Raw genomic sequence first — 15861 nt, forward strand, 5'->3', positions numbered from 1 at the left:
CGTCATTTTCACATCGGTGAGCGAGCCCCGCCCCCAGCTCGCCGACAGAAAAATTCTGCCCTATGTTACAACCGATCCCTAGCAAGGTCACCTAATTTGCTAACTTCCCGAGTGGGACCCCCATTTTGTTATGCTCCCGGGTGAGGAGGAATGAGCTGGCTCCCCTTCGTTGGTCGCAACAAGGTTAACTTAAAAGGGATCCCTTCCCCCGTGGATATCTTCTCCCAGTCCAAATCGATTTATACTTTAGAAGGAGCCAATTTAACTAGGTTTTCTTGAGTCAAAGAAAGAGTAAGTTTATTAGTTACTAAAAACCCGAGAAAAATCATAAAAACGCAACACACATACACACAGATCAGAAATCAGAAGCTAAGAGTCCAAATAAAAGCTACACAGATCAGTCTTTGGTGTAGAAGGTGAAACGTTGCTGCCATTAAGTTGGGTGATTTCGGTAGAGCTGACTTTGGCAGTTTCGCAGTTGGTTTGGAGATGCTTAGTGCTGCAGGTTGGCCGAAGAGGTTGTCCTATTTCCTTTTTGATTGTGGCTTTGCTGAGCCTTGTCTCCAGCAACAGAGGGAGAGAGAGAGACTTCGCCTGCAACTGCAGGGTTGACTAGTCGGTCTTCTTCTGCTGTCACTCTCACAGCATGCTAGCGCTGCTCTACAGCTAGCTTTTTAACCCATTTTTCCATGTGTATTCCTGTCAGGGAAAAAAAAAACACGTCTGCTTACTTTGATCTCCAAGCATTTTACACATTCTGAGATATAAATCAACAAGAGACGGATTTAGATGACCACTGAGACGTGGTAATCAGTCTTTTGTCTCTGCAACGACAGGAGATTAAAGTTCAGTCTTTTGCATCTCCCCTATCTCTCTTTCAAGTGCCTTTGCTTGAAGAAGGCCATGACTCCTTTTCAGATGTGACATTCCATGTTCTCTTAGGACAGGTTTGTCAGTATAATCCACATAGGAATTTTTCAGAAAGTGGTCACTTTATATTATCAGCCATCGTTTACTCCATGTCCTTGCTTGTATTTCTTTAAAAATGCACACATCTTCCTTAAAAAGTTCAATATGCCTGTAAGTAATTTGTGGCTTTTCATGACAACTATAATAATGATCCTTAATCTACAAACTCTGAGGCTACCTTGGGTAAGAAGAACACCTAAAGAAAGAAAGGACTTGCATTTACACAGTGCCTTTGACAACCTCAGGTTATCCAAAGTGCTTTATAACCAATTAAATACTTTTGAATTGTAGTTACTGCTGTACTGTAGAGAACAAAGCAGTCAGTTTACACAGAGCAAGTTTCCACAAACAGAAATAAACGATCAGTTTATCTATTTTCAGAGTCAGCAGAAGGATAAACATCGGATGGAACACCTACCCTGCTCTTCTTTAAACAGCACCATAGGATCTGTTATGTCTATCTGAGAGGGCAGATGGGGCCTTGGTTTAACATCGCCTCCAAAATGTAGCACCTCCGATATTATAGGACTCCCTCAGTACTGCACAGATGCCTACGGGTGAGACTGCCAGACCTGAGCTAAGTTGACAACAAACTTAATTCATTTTCCCTGAGAGTCTTTTGAGAAAATTTGATTATCTTCAACATCCAGGCAACATTAACACAAGGGTTAAGGCTGCATTGGCAGATTTTGGAGACTGAAACTTTTATTAAACATATCATGATTGAGTTTTGACTGAGCTCTGGCTCATTAGGTAGGTAACTCAATGTAATAACAGAAAAAAAAAAATCCCCAAATTACTGGAACTAATGCCTAAAGCATTGTGGAGGCCTAACACTATCTGACTCATGTTATATACTGTGGTCTTCTGTTCTGACTCATCAAACGGCCAAATCTTCAACAAAAAGCTACTGCGGATGCTGGAAATCCAAAACAAAAACAGAATTACCTGGAAAAACTCAGCAGGTCTGGCAGCATCGGTGGAGAAGAAAAGAGTTGACGTTTCGAGTCCGGGTCATGTTGGACTCGAAACGTCAACTCTTTTCTTCTCCACCGATGCTGCCAAATCTTCAAGTTGTTGATAGGTCTGAAAGTCTGTTTTTACTAGAGGAAGAATATCTTTCTTTCTGCATCTGGGGGCCAAGACCATTTAGGGGCTGAGAGAATCATTTATCTCTTGTAGTGGGATCAAATAAACAAATGGAATGCTTTATTTGGCTCCCTTTCCTAGCTTTCAATGAAATAAAAAAGGGAATCAGAGATTAGCTAAGACAGTTTATATCCCTTTGTTATTCAGTTCTTCATTTTGATTCAATAGGTGATTTTCAACTCCATCCTGCATTGGCATCAGCCCTACTTTAGGCATGTTTGAATCAATATTGAAATAAGGATGTTGTGCTCATTTCAGACTCAGCTGGCTAAATTGTTATGCCATGAATGGAAGCTGTAATGTGCAAGCTCCAACTTGTTATTCATCTTGAGCAACCTATGCCATGGTCCTAAAAGGAACTGCTGAAGGCTGCGTGATGAAATCCCTCCTCTATGCTCCACAGAGCAATTGCGGGCCACTGCCCTCCCACCCTCGCTGGCCCCACTTTCACTCAACCCACCTCAGCGCATGCTCACTGCCTCAGTCTTACCTCTGAGCCTCAGCACGGGTAAAATTGGTAAGGCTATGACAGGAAAGCTGCATGGGGGCATTTGTTTGTTAAACACGGCTCATCTGATTTGTTTTGATGAGGGTTGTGGATCAGTTTAGTTCAATTCTTGAGCCTCTCTGTTCTGAGTTTGGACCATCAATGTGTGTTGCAGGAATCTTCCCCAGTTTGGGGAGCTGAGTAATTTATATCCCATTACTCCAAAAATACTGAATCACTTTGGCACAACAAGAAAGATGACAATAAAGTTTGAATGCCTAGAAAGTAACTGTTTAGTAGAATCAGAACCGCTTGTAGTTTTAGGAAGATGCCTGGTATGAATCACTTATCTTCGAAATTCTTCAAATTAACCAGAAGGACCAATATCTCAAAGATTGCTTCTGTTGCTCCAATCATCATGTTACTCGTGATAAGGTAAGCAGGGACCCAAGGCTAGAACATTTCTGTTACTGCCTCGCCTAAGGCAAATCCTCAGTTTCAGCTTTGGCACCCTGATTCAGCAAGTTGTATATAACATCTATGTACTTATTCCTTTATTCTTTATTTCTCTGCTTTATTTCTGCATCTGTTCCACTGCAGTCTGTGCAAATCTTGCTCACCTTGTTGACTGATTCATTATTGCAAAGGTGTCAAAACCTTTTTTAGAGTTATTGAATTTGATTAAATGTTTAAAATGTGCAATAAGTTATTTGGTGGATTTTAGGTATTAGATATTAGGTGGATTTTTAAAAATTATTCACCAAATGACAATTCACTTAAGATGGATTTTAATACTGCATGGTTCTCATGTAGCTGGAAGTGAACTGATTAAAGTTGGTGAAGTACAAGTAACTTGAAATGAAAGTTCCATCCAGATGCTTTGAAAAATTCAATAAATTTCTGTGCTATTTTATTAAAGGGCTGTAGAAAGACCCCTGTATTTGCATTGCATACTACCTGCCCCTCAGGCTATTGTGTGAATTCTTACAGATAGAGAAACCTCCATGGCCTCAGTTCTCCCTCAGGAAGATGTTTAATTTTCTGAGAAACAAGATGGGAAGTAAAATCTCAGATTGCTTGAGAATACCAAAGTACCTGAAATAGAACTCCCAGATTATATATAAACATTGGGAAAGGGACACAGTTCATTCAGCAGAGACTGGATACCGAATGTTTAATTTTTATTTTGTTGAGTTTGGGATTAATACACATATCCATGAAGGAGCTTGTCTTGATCTTCTGTTTATTTAAATTAATGGGCAACCAGTCAAGTAGGTTTGTTTATGAGTATGCAACCTCAATCAGATCATCCTTCAATCTTCTTTACTCAAAGGAACACAAGTTAAGCTTATGCAATCTTCCTATAATTTAGCCCTGTAAACCCAACATCATTCTGGAAAATGTGTGTTCCACGCTTTCCAAGGCCAATATATCGTTCCCGAAATGTGACATCCAAAATGAATACAGTACTTCAGATGAGGTCTGACCATGGCCCTATTCAACTTATGTTGAATTGCATGAAATTTACAGCTCAGGAAGAGGGCATTTACCTAACTGACCTATGCTGGTGTTTATGCTACGCATAAGCCTCCTCCCACTCTACTTCATCTAATGCTATCTGCATATCCTTCTATTTCTTTTTTCCTGATATACTTGCCCAGCTTCCCTTTAAGGGCATTTATGTTGTTCATCAACCATATGAGTTCCACGTTTTCACCGCTCTGTGCAAAAAAAAAATCCACCGACTTCTGTATTTGATTTATTAGTAACTATTTATATTTGTGTGCCCTAGTTTTGGATTTGCCACCAGCATTGTCTTTATGGGCAGAATTTCACCCTTGTCAGGTGGGCTCGGCAGGGGTGGACAGGGGTGGGCAAGGGTGGGCAAGGGCTGTTGGGAAGCTGACCGCCCCCCGTGATCAGGGCCAGAAGGCAATTTCACACTGGCGGGCCAATTAAGGCGGGGTGGGAGAGGAGGACGAGTGGGGCAAGTGTGACCTTTGCGCATGCGTGCGAGTGCGCGCTTCATAATCCCCCTGAGGCACAGAGAGCTGCCTCGGGGAGATAGAGAGTTATAAAAGAAAATAAATAAATTAAAAATGTAATGAAACATGTTCCCCCATGTGACTCTGCCACATGATCAGGGACATGTTATTAATTAAGATTTAAAAAGTTTACTTTATTTTTACTTGCTTTAGGAAACCTCATCCTGCTCGGCGAGGCTTCCTAAAAAGTGTAAAAGCCGCTTGGCCTTTTCACCTGCCCGCCAACCACAAGGTTGGACGGGCAATGAAACATTCAAGTTAATTGATAATTTAATGGCCTTAACAGGCCTTAAAATTGTCGGCGGGTGCGCTGCCGGCTCCGGCAAACAAAATATCGTGCAACTGCGCATTGACGTCAGGGCACTTGCCCGACGTCATCGTGTGTCATTTTACGCTTGAGCGGGTCAGGCGTGTGCCCACCCACCGAGCTAAATATTTTGCCTATGTATACTCTATCAAATCTTTTCATAATTCAAAAGCTATCTATTAGATCACTCAGTCTTCTCTTTTCTACAGAAAAGGAGCCCAGTCTGTTGAATCATTTCTGAAAGTTATAGCCTCTCCATTCTGTTATCATCTTGTATTTCATTTTTGCACCTTCTCCAGTGGCTTTTTATAATATGGGGACCAAACCTGTACAGAGTGCTCTAGGAATGGCCTGACCAAGATTCTGCATAAGCCTCAGACCCCACAGTGCCCCCCTGACTAATCCCCATCCCCTACTAGTCTCTCACTTCCCAACTGCACCTCTTCAACAGCACCCGCGCAACTGCAGCCCCCACTCACCCCCCTCCGCCAACTGCACAACCCCACTGACTGCCTGACTGCCTCACCCATCCCCCCACTCCCACCCCTATACATCCTCCCTTGGACTGCCCAGACCATCCGACTCTCACCCCTCTCACTGGACCACCGAACCACCATCGCCCACCAAAACCGGGACAACCGACCAATCCCCACAAATTCTACCCACTTACCTTACAAACCCACCTCCCCTGGCTTGAAAGTGGGAGTGGCTGTATTTTTAAACTGACCTAATTTACAGCAGCTAGTGCCATAAAAAAGGGGGCTTGGCTTCGTTGCACCCGGCTTTGCAGCCCATGACAGAACACCTCAGGGGCACACTGCACTGCACAGTTCTCACCCAGTCTGTGTCAAAAGGTTAGGCGAGAAAGGCTCGAAAGGATTTTGAGGGAAGGAACTAGGATTGGAGTGGCAGTCCGACACTGACTGCCACTCCGCAGATGTTCAGGCCCATTGTTTACTTGTTGCTACACAGCATTGCCCACAGAAGCTACATTGAGATGGAAACATACTTTTTACCATCTGCCACAAACAAGAACTGGCAGAAAAAGCATCATGCAAATTACTTGGGGGTGTCTAGGCCAAGGAAGAATGGACTGAATGCACAGAGCTGTTTCCATGGCTCATTCATAAACTAACATGTAGATCATGTGATCTGTTTACAGGTCAAAACTGCACCCAACCATAGGAAGTGAATGAAAATAGCGGCAGCTGCTGACTAACTTTGAGGAAATAGTACTTAACCAAAAACACGTGGAGCTGAGAGGAGAACCTCTGGCCAGGCTGTGGACCCACATCATATGCCAGTTGTGTGGGAAAGTGACTAGTATCCTGTTGGTCATGGCTCCATAAGGGAGTTAGCGCTGGAGCAAACGTCTTTGGAACAGCCTTTGAATACATTATCAGCTGACTGCATCAAATGTTAGAGAATGTGCCGCAATGTCACCTCCAACATCAGTGCAATTCTGCAGGAGGCACTTACTCAAAAGCAGAGTTCTGTGGAGAAAATAATGGCGATGGTGGTGCGCTGGTAATGTCACTGGACTAGTAATCCAGAGGGAAAAGCAAAATACTGCATTTGTTGGAAAACTGAAATAGAAACAGAAAATACTGGAAAAAATCAGCACATCAGGCAGCATCTATGGAGAGAGAAAGAGAATTAACGTTTTGAGTCTAATACGAACTGGGGCCAGTAACTCATCTCCTGACTTTCCAAAGCCTGTCAACCATCTACAAGTTGCAAGTTAGTAGTGTGATGGAATAGACTCCATTTTCTTGGGCTGAGTACAGCTCCAACAGTACTCAAGAAGCTCTACATCATTCAGGACAAAGCAATACACTTAATCAGCTCCCTATCCACCATCTCAAACTTTCAATCCCACCACCACCATCACATGGTGCTGCATATACTGTACCGTATTCAAGATGTACTGCAGCAACTCACCAAGGCTCCTTCAACAGCACCTTCCAAATTTGCAACCTCTACCACCTAGAACGACAAGGACATAACTGCCTGGAAGTTCCTCTCCCAGCCACACACCATCCTGACTTGGAACTATATCACCATTCCTTCACTGTTACTGGTCAAAATCCTGGAACTTCCTTCCTAACAGCACTGTGGGTGTATCTGCACAAATGGGCTGCAGCGGTTCTTGAAGGCAGCTCACCACCACCTTCTCAAGGGCAATTAGGGATGGGCAACAAATGGCTATCCCAGGGTGAGGATCCCATGAGCTGTTTTTGTATTTGTTCTTGAGTTGTGGGTGACATTGGAAAACTGTTTTTTGTTGCCCATCCTTGATGCCCTGCATCTTTAAGAATCAACTATGTTGTTTGGGATTGGAGTCATATATCGATCAGACCTTTTAGGGGTGGCAGGTTCTCTTCCCTGAAACACATTAGGGAACCTGGCTTTTTACAAAAATTTGGACACTTTCAGTGTAGTTTTCATGTTCCAGCCCACAATTTGACCTTTGTATTTAAGAAACAGCAAGATATAATTTTAGTGGGATTTCAGGGAAAGGGGGAAGGTGGCAAGTTTATTTAGCAGCCCGACTGATGAACACCCAGTCAGAGAGAGAGTTTGAGATCAAATTGTTGAGTTCCTGTCCAGCTAGCAACAAATGAGCAACACATGTTTCTCTGTTTGTTCAATTAATCCATTTATTGATTTGCATTCAACTAAGTCTCATTAAAGTGTGAATTGGTCTGCCTTTCAGAACATTGAAGAAACTCAAGTGGAGCAACCTGCGGGGTTACAGTATCCAATTTATTTAACACAGGGATTTATTATTATGTTCTGGATTGCTATCATATGATTAGGGATTGGGCAGTAAAGATAAACTCTTGTTGATAAGGCCTACCTTTCATGAGGGTCCAGGAATGTTGAACATGAGAAAATCATAGAATCAGAGAATGGTTACAGCAAAGAAGGAGGCCATTCGGCCCATTGTGTCTGCATCGGCTCTCCAAATGAGCAATTCAACTAGTGCCATTCTCCCACCTTCTCCCTGAAATCCTGCACATTCTTCCTTTTCAGATAACAGTCTAGTTCTATTGCCTGGATTGAACCTGCCTCCACCACACTTTCAGGCTGTGCATCCAGACTCTAATCACTTGCTGCGTGAAAAAGTGTCATACCAACATACATACATATGAATATATGAATTAGGAGCAGGAGTGGGCCATGTCACTTTTGCTTCTTTTGCCAATTACTTTAAATCTGTTCCCTCTCATTCTTGATCCTTTTCACTAGTAGGAACCGTTTCTTCCTCTCAACTCTGTCCGGACCACTCATGATTTTGAATACCTGTATCAAATCTCCTCTCAACCTCCTCTTCTCCAAGGAATGCAGTCCCAACTTCTCCAATATGCCTTCAGAACTGAAGTTCCTAATCTCTGGAACCATTCTCCTGAATCTTTTCTGCACCATACCCAAAGTCTTTTTGAAAGTGCAGCACCCAGAACCTGATGCACCACTGCAGCTGAGGCTAAACTAGTGTCTTATATAATTTCAATGTAACCTTCTTGCTCTTGTACTCTATGCCCCTCTTAATAAAGCCTAGGATATTGCATGCTTCATTAACTGCGCTCTCAACCTGTCCTGCCACATTCAATGATTTATATACATGTACACCCAAGTCCCCCCAAGTTAGAATTGTTCCCTTTATTTTATATTGTCTCTCCATGCTCTTCCTACCCAAATGGATCACTTCAAGTTTCCCCACATTGAACCTCATCTGACACTTGTCCGCCCGTACCAGCGACTTGCCTATGTCCTTTTGAAGTTCTATACTGCCCTCCTCATAGTTCACATTGCTTCCAAGTTTCATATCATCTGCAAATTCTGAAATTGTGCACCAAGGTCTAGGTCATTTATATATATCAGGAAAAGCAAGGGTCCCAACACTGACCCCTGGGGAATTCCACTACAAACCTTCCTCCAGCTCACAAAACATCCATTAACTACTGCTCTCTGTTTCCTGACACGTAGCCAATTTTGTATCCATTTTGCCACTGTCCCTTTTATTCCATGAGCTTTAACATTGTTCACAAATCTGTTGTGCAGCACTGCATCAAATGCCTTTTTGAAATCCAATTTTGAAATGCCTTTTTGAAACACATCAACAGCATTGCACCCATCAACCGTCTCTGTTACCTTATCAAAAAACTCAAGCAAGTTAGCTAAACAATTTTCCCTTAACAAATCCATGCTGGCTTTCCTTAGTTAACTCTCATTTGTCCATATGACTACTAATTTTGTCTCAAATTATTCTGTCTAGAGGTTTCCCCATAATGAAGTTAAACTGACTGACCTGCAGTTGCTACGCCTACCTTTACGCATACCCCCTTTCTTTGAACATTTACAATTCTCCAGTCTTCTGACACCACCTGAGTCAAAGGGAGGCTGGAAAATTATGTCGAGTGGTTCCACAATTTCCATTTTCACTTCCCTCAGTATCCTTGAATAAATCTCATCCGATCTTTATCAACTTGACATATATACAACCTATCTAATTCCTCCTTCTTATCAATTTTAAATCCTTCTAGTGTCTGAATTACCTCCTTTTTCACCATGGCCTGAGTAACATCTTCTTCCTTGGTGAAGACAGGTGCAAAGTATTCATTTAATGTCTCAGTTAGTCCCCCTGCCTCCATGCATAACTCCCCTTTCTGGTCCCTAATCAGCCTTGCTCCTCCTTTTACCACACTTTTACTGTTTATATGCCTATTGAAGACTTTTGGATTCCCTTTTATGTTGCTGCTAGTCTCTTTTCATATTCCCTCTTTGCTTCTCTAATGAGCTTTTTCACCCCCCCTCTGAACCTTCTGTATTCAGCCTGGTTCTCTGTTGTATTCTCCATCTGACACCTGTCAGGAGCATACTTCTTCCTCATCTTAATCGCCATCTCTTTTGTCATCCAGGGAGCTCTGGATTTGTTTGCCCTAGCTTTATCCCCTTCAAGGGAATATACCTTGACTGTGCCCAATCTTTCTCTTCTTTGAAGGTAGCCCATTATTCAGCTACTGTTTTTCCTACCAACCTTTGATTCCAATTTATTTGGCCCAGATCCATTCTTGCCCCACTGAAGTTGGTTTTCCAACAGCTAATTATTCTTACTCTAGATTGTTCTTTGTCCTTTTCCATAGCCAATCTAACCCTTATGACACAAAGATCATTGCCGCCTAAATGTTCTCCTACTGACATTTCATCCACGTGGCCCACCTCACTCCTAAGAACCAGGTCCAGCAGAACCTTGCCTCTCCTTGGACTGGAAACATGCTGCTGCATAAAACTTTCCTGACCATGCTCTAGGAACTCTTGTCCCTCCCTGCCTTTTACACAACCACTATCCCAGTCTATATTCAGAGAATTAAAGTCCCCCATTATAGCTACTCTATAATTTGTGCACCTCTCTGTAATGCTCTTGCAAATTTGTTCCCGTGCACCCTTTCCACTGGTTGGTGGCCTATAGACTACACCAAGAAGTGTAATTGAACCTTTTTTGTTCCTTATCTCTAGCCAAATAGATTCTGTCCTTGACCCTTCTGGGACATCCTCTCTCAAGCACTGCAATGCTCTCCTTAACCAATACTGCCAATCCTCCCCCTTTTCTTAATTTCCTATCTTTCCTGAACATCTTGTACCCAGGAATATTTAATACCCAGTCTTGCCCTTCTTTGAGCCAGGTCTTAGTTATAGCCACAACATCATATTTCCACATGTCCATCTACACCTGTAACTCACCAATCTTATTAACCACACTCTGTGTATTCACATACATGCATTCTAATCCTGACTTAGACTTCATTACTTTCTCCCTTACTCTGACCCCATCTATTAACCTACTATTTTCTATCCTAGTGCTATCTCCTAGCATACTGTGCACCTTGGTATTCTTCTCTGATATTATTTTCTGGCTCCCACACATCTGCCAAGTCAATTCAAACCCTCCCCAATAGTTTCAATGGTTTGGGGAATTCATGTTTCTTCAGATGTGAATGTAGGATAATAAGGTCAAGGAAGCCACTGAATGGCTGCAGACCACCCTGAGGGGGGTGGGGGTTGAACAGTCAGCGATCATGGTCCACATTGGTACAAATGACATAGACAGAAAGAGGGATGTGGTCCTGCAGTCTGAAGGAACTTAGTCCTGGCTCCATTTATAGATGCAGCATGTCCTGAACATGTCCCATCTCACCCGGAGCCACTCCCAATATCCCAAAAATCTAAAGCCCTCCTTCTTGCACCATCTTTACAGCCATGCATTCATCTGCTTTATCCTCCTTAATATATACTTACTTGCACGTGGTACTGGGAGTAATCCAGAGATTACTACTTTTGAGGCCTTGCTTGCTAATTTTCTACCTAGCTCCCTAAATTCAGACTGCAGAACCACATCCCTCTTTCTGTCTTTGTCATTGGTACCAATGTGGGCCATGACTACTGACTGTTCATCCTCCTCCCTCATGGTGGTCTGCAGCCATTCAGTGGCTTCCTTGACTTTATTATCCTACATTCACATCTGAAGAAACATGAATTCCCCAAACTATTGAATCTTCTATCACTATTGCTCTTCCAGTCTTCCTTGTATTCCCCTGTACAGCTGAGCCATCCATGATGCCATGACCATGGCTCCGGCTCCACTTCCCAGATGAACCATCACTCTCGTGAGTATTCAGAACTGGTTGAAGAGGGAGATGCACTCAGGGGTCTCCTGCACTACCTGCCTGTTTCTACTTGACTGTCTGTGGTCACCCATTCCCTCTCTCCCTGCCTACTCTTAAGTTGCAAGGTGACCACATCTAGAAATATGCTATTGACGAGGCTCTCAACCTCACAGGTGCACTGCAATGACACCAGCTGCTGCTTAAGCTTCAAAACCCAGAGCTCAAGCTACTGCAACTGAAAAATGGTTATCCTGGACATGGGAAATGTCCTGGAGTTCCCAAATGGCAGAGGTTTTGCACCCTAGAGATTCGAGCAGCTTTTATTTAATAACCTTACTACTGCAAATGAATCTTATTACTGCCAATAAACCTTTACCGATACTAATAAACCTTTCTACTATTAATAAACCTTGCCAATACTAATAAATCTTACTAATACTGATAAACCCTACTAATACGCCTTAGTAGTAGTAATAAACCTGACTTCAAAAAAATGAAGAAAACCAGTTTATTCCTTAGTTTAGGTAAGATAAATAGGAACTACTGACAAGTCAATTATCTGCCTGCTTCCCTGTGATATCACACCTCAGTTTTTCTTAGCAAACACGGGCTCTGAACCCATAGACTGGCTCCTGGTGGAATAACTGCTTTATGCCCTGCTGTGTTCTCACCCCTTCCCGCAGCTCTCAAAGTGAACTCTCGCTCTTTTCTGCGCTGTTTTATGCCCCGCTGTATTCTCACTCCTCCCCACTGATCTCAAAGTGAAGTCTTGCTGTCTATACCCTGCTGGGTTTTTGCTCTTCCTTGCTGCTCTCAAAGCGAAGTTTCACTCTCTCCTGCACTGCTTTATTCCATGTTGTGTTTTCGCTTTTCCTTGTCACTCTTGAAGCAAACTCTTGCTCTCTCCTGCACTGCATTATGCCTCGCTGTGTACACTCTCTGCCCCACCACTCTTAAAGTGAAGACTTGCTTTCTCCTGCACTGCATTATGCCTCGCTGTGTACACTCTCTACTCCACCACTCTTGAAGTGAAGACTTGCTTTCTCCTGCACTGCTTTATGCTCTGCTGTGTTCCCACTCCACCCCGCCGCTCTTGAAGTAAAGTCTTGCTCTCTTCTACCTCGCTGTGTTCTCACTCTTCCCTGCCACTCTAGAGGTGAAGTCTCACTCTATCCTGTGCATTCCAGTCATTGCTTTCTAAATCCTAACCATTTGCTGCATAAAGAAAGTTTTCCTCAAAAGAAACCTTTGCTTCTTTTGCCAACACCTTAAATCGGTATCCTCTGATTCTTGATCCTTCCACCAATGGGAACAGTTTCTCCCTATCTGCTTTGTCCAGACTCCTCTACCAAATCTCCTCTCAACCTTCTCTTCTCCAAGGAGAACAGTCCCAACTTCTCCAATCTACATGACTGAAGTTCCTCATTCCTGGAGCTATTCTCATGAATATTTTCTGCACCCTCTCTAAAGCCTTCACATCCATCCTAAAGTGTGGTACCCAGAACTAGGAGCAATATTCCATTTGATGTTGAACCAGTGTTTTATGGAGGTTTATCATAACTTTCTTGCTTTTGTATTCTATGCCCTATTTAAAAAGCCCAGGATCCCTTATGTTTTGTTAACCCTGCAAACTTCAATAATTTACTCATATATACCCCCAGGTCCCCCTGTTCCTGCAACCCCTTTAGATTTGTACCCTTTATTTTATGTTGCCTCTCCCCATTCTTCCTACCAAAATGAATCACTTCACAGTTCTCTGCATTTCAAATCCCTTTTATTCTGTGAGCTCCGACTTTGCTCGCTAGTCTCTTTTGCGGCACTTTATCAGATGCCTTTTGGAAGCTCATGTACAGTGCATCAACCTCATTACCCTTGTCTACCCTCTTGGTTACCTCATAAAAAAACTCAAGCAATTTATTTAGTTAAACATGATTTGCACTGAGTAAAATATTTACAGCAGGATCCAAAAAATATAACCATGAATGAAGTTGTCAAATAGATGGGGACAACTTTGAGTTGTCCATACACAAAGTGTTATGAATACGATTTGTGAACTGGAGACATAATTTGCTTTGGAAGGGAGTAGCGGTTAAAGGCAGAATGAACTTATAGTCATATAGTGTCTTTCACAAGCTCAGGATGTCCCAAAGCACATTACAGGGAGAATTAAATGTTTTTGACAAGTTGCCAGCGTTAAAATATAAGGAAATGCCGCAGCCAATTTTGTACACAGCAAAGTCCCATAAAAACCATGTGATAATGATCTGACATATGATAGATGAGGTTTTGAATGGATGTAATTTCAAAGCTTGCTGATGATGCAAAGCTTGGAAATGTGATAAACAATGCGGAGAATAGTAACAGAATTAAAGAGAGCATTGACTGGTGAAATGGAAAGAAACATGGCAGATTAAATTTAAAGTGTGAAGTGATGCATTTTGGAAGGAAAAATTAGAAGAAAAATATAACTTTTATCATACAATTTTAAAAAGGGTGGCTTACATACAAATCGATAAGACTATTATTAAAGTATATGGAATTCTTGCCTTTATAAATTGAGGTTTAAATAGAAAAACAAGAAAGTTTGTGATAATTCTTGATAAATCACTGTTTCAGCCTCAGCTAGAGTATATACTCCAATTCTGGACACCACACTTAGGAAGGATATGAAGGCCTTAGAGAGGGTGCAGAGGAGATTTACCAGAATAGTACCAGGAATGAGGGATCACTGTAATGTGGTGAGCAGTGGAGGTTAAGTGATGTTTTAATAGCAGTGCTCATAATTAAGAGGGATTTTGACAGAATGGATAGTCAAAAATTGTATCCATGGGCAGGAGAGTTGGTATTCAGAAGAGGGAGGTTTAAGATAATTGGCAAAAATCCAGGGCGGAAATGAGGAGAATTACTTTTCTGCACCAAGTTTGTGGAAGGGGATTCGATAGTAACTTTTAAAAAGAATATTAGTTATATAGTTGCAGAGGAGAAATTTGTTGGACTATGAGCAATGCAGTGGAGTGGGACTAATCAGATAGCTCTTTCAAAAAGCTGGCAGGAACAAAGGGCTGAATTTTCACCAGGGAGGTAGGAAACAGGATTCGGATCTGTTTTTGGGTCAGAAACCCAACTAAAGGTGGGGTGGGACGGAACTGATAAACTGATTAATGCTCAGATTTTCATGGGCTTGATATGGAGAAGGTTTCTTGCCCACTTACGACCAATGGAGGCAGGTATAGAGGGGGTCAGATGAAGTGTCGGAATCATTTCAACACCTGTGGCAGCCATCACTGAGGCTGCTGGTTATCCTGAGGGAGAAAACAACATAAAAGAAAATAAAGCAAATATAAAAACTCTAAATGGGAAGCAAAAATAATTATGAAGTCTAAGATAGGGTATGAAGAAAGACTGGCAAGTAATAAAGGGAAACAAGAAAGGATTTTATACCTTGAATTAGATGTTCTTACAGGGGATAAAGGAATAAGTACTTTGGCTCAGTTTTCACAGAGGAATTTAAAAGATTTAACTGAAAGATACAGAACAATTAGATAGGACAACTATGGATAAGGAAGTAATGGCAGAAAAAATATGGAACTCAAAGTACAAAAGCCACAAAAGCTGACAAGAATTATAGGATGCTACAGAAGGCAAAGAGGAAATAAAAGCCCTGATTGAAACGTGGAAGTTATGACAGATGGCTGGCAGGCTTCCAATTTAATATTCTGTTTAAGAAGGAAAAACGGCATAAGCCAGCTAACAATAGACCAATTAATTCTGTAGCTGCACTCTGATTTTCTCCTAATTTTTAGGTGCATGACCCAGGCAAATTGGCAGTGGGATTAACCTTTGGAGCCTACTTGGCCCATGCAAATGGTCCTGTTAGGGAAAGTGTGAGTAGTTGCTTCTTCACAGGTACAAATCACCTCAGGTTTGATCCACTTGTTTAGATCTTGTAGGAAGAAACTACATAATTTTGCTCAGCTTTGGACCTTGGTTTAGGAAGGATATCAAGGCCATGGAGAGTGTGTAAAAAATATTCATTAAGATAATATCTAGGATGAGTGGCTTTAGTTATGAGGAGAGGGTAAGGAAATTGAAATTCATCTTATTAAAATAAAATATTCAAAGGAGACGTAAGAGAGATTCAAAACAATGAGGGGTAAATAACGAATAGTTAGTTGGTGAATTGATATTAGAGAGAATAAATTTAAGTTCACCAAAGTGGGTGTTTTTTAGAACATG

This window comes from Cetorhinus maximus, chromosome 7, assembly GCF_964194155.1.
Source record: "Cetorhinus maximus chromosome 7, sCetMax3.hap1.1, whole genome shotgun sequence".
In the NCBI taxonomy this organism is placed as follows: domain Eukaryota; kingdom Metazoa; phylum Chordata; class Chondrichthyes; order Lamniformes; family Cetorhinidae; genus Cetorhinus; species Cetorhinus maximus.